This window comes from Cynara cardunculus, assembly GCF_001531365.2.
Source record: "Cynara cardunculus var. scolymus isolate 2C chromosome LG 3, CcrdV1, whole genome shotgun sequence".
In the NCBI taxonomy this organism is placed as follows: Eukaryota; Viridiplantae; Streptophyta; class Magnoliopsida; order Asterales; family Asteraceae; genus Cynara; species Cynara cardunculus.
Genome location: NC_037530.1, coordinates 3,024,509 through 3,026,966, shown reverse-complemented (window position 1 = coordinate 3,026,966; position 2,458 = coordinate 3,024,509).

Below are 2,458 nucleotides of genomic sequence, written 5' to 3'. Positions count from 1 at the left end.
GTTAGCAAAGTTTGCACAAAATATTGGGTTAGTATTTGAACCATCTTCTATATATATATATATACACACACACACACACATATAGCCATAGGTTATTTTGAGAATTGGTAAATATTTGAGAAGTAAATAAGTGATCCTAGTATTTCATACAGTGAAGATTGGATTTGGTTGGTCCATAATTGCGGCTTTGACTAGTCAACATTTACGGCTATACAAAAATAGAGAGAGTAGTTGTGTAACTCTTACAAACATATGACAAATGGGTTTATCTACGAACCCGTGTGATTCACATATAAACCATATATTAACATATGAACTAATTAATTGATTCACATATGAACTAATAGTTGATTCACATATGAACTAGGGATGCTCAAAATACTGACCAACCCAACCCAACCAATCCAATCCGAAAAAACTTGAATCGAGGTAACCCAACACATGGTTGATACAAAATTACGCCAACTCGCATATATTGGTTGGAATTAAGTTAGGATTATTTGAACCCAACACAACCCGATGCACCTTATATACTATGATTTAATATGATATTTAACTCCTTCATTAACATAAATGTATTAGACATTAGACCAATCCATAATTAGCTATATTCAAAATTATATTACGACATCAACCTCGTAATTTTACCTTTTTATTTGCATGAACCTTCAACTTTCCTTTTTGAGTTTGTTAGTCTTTTTTGTATGTTATCATTTTGATTTACTTTGTTTAAATACAAACACTTAGGGGCTGTTTACCAAATTTTCTATTAAGTCATGTATGGATAAATTTATCTTTCTGGATAAATTTATCTGTCTGGGTAAAGAAGTGTTATTGTTTACCTTTTTACCTGAATCAATGATCTGAATGACATAAATGACCGATCTACCGCTAAAAATGTAGTGTTGTTTATGCTGTTTACCTTTTTTTGAACATGTTCAAACCCATTTTTGTTTACACCAGTTCAATCAAAATCAACCCAAAAAACTATTGTTAATCAAACCAAAAAACTATTGATCATCAAACCAAAAAACTACCATTCATCAAACTATTTTCAACATCAAAGCATAATAATTTGGAGGCTGAGAACAAGTTCAAACAAGAGTGACAAAAATCCATGGAAATCAAAGAAGACGACTGAAAATCAGGAGGTTATACCCTAAAATCAAAACATAATAATCTAGAGGCTGAGAACAAGAGGAAGAAAATCCATGGAAATCGAAGAAGACGACTGAAAATCAGGGAAAATGAAATCGATCTAGATGACGACTGAAAATCAGGGAAAATGAAATCGATCTAGATGAAAAGAAATCGATCTAGATGACGACTGAAAATCAGGGAAAATGAAATCGATCTGTCTCTGGAAATGAAATCGAACAACATCTGGGAAAATCCATGGAAATGAAACCGATCTAAGAAATCATCATCGGAAAGAAGATGTCAAGAAATCAATCTAGAAACCGATCTATGAAACCGATCTAAGAAATCTGTCTCTGGAAATGAAGGTCGAGATTGATGGTGAAGATGGAGATGGTGATGATGGAGATGAAATTTGGAGATGGTGATGAAGCTTGGATATGGAGATTTGGAGATGGTGATGAAGCTTGGATATGGAGATGAAGGAGACGAGATGAATCTGGAAGGAGGAGTCTCAAAGGGGGGCAAGGTTGTCTTTTTTTCTTTTTATTTTTTTCTGAATGGGGACAACACAACATATATATCTGTGCGAGTAAGTCACTTTCTGAGCGAATAAGTCACAAGTAAACAGCCTAAAAGAGCTGTGCGAATAAGCCAATCTCCCCATTAAGCTCATTAAGCCGCAAATAAACACCCCCTTAGCTAGATTATAAAATGATATAACAAATATTCAACCCGGCCAACTAGTACAGTTTGGGTTGGGTTGAGATTTTTCGAACCTCAAACATTGAGTTGGGTTATTCAAATGTCTTCAACCCGACCAACTCAAACCATGTGCAACCCTAATATGAACCCGTGGGTTCATATGTGAACTAAAATAACGGGAATCTTTTGCCGCCTATTTGTAGAAATTATGAAATCACTCATCTATCTTTTGCATACTCATTCGATGAATTATCCAATGCTTCGCAGTCAAAAACACAAATGTTGATCAGATGAAAATGCAAAGATCACTTATTTACTTCACAAATACTTACCACTTCTCAAATGAACATTTTCCTTATATATGTATATATAAAACATTAATTGCAAAATTTATGATGGTCGACCATGGTAAATGATGATACCTTTTTCAAAAAGATTAGGATATTGTACGCGTTGACTTTTTAATACCTTTCACACATTTAATTTCCTATACTACACTAACCATCTATATAACCCCGTCAAATTGTTCTTCCCTTGGATCAAATTCTCTCCTCCAGATCTCAATCCCTCTATTTCTTTCTCAAAAATTAAAGTTTGATTAAAAGTTATATTCTCG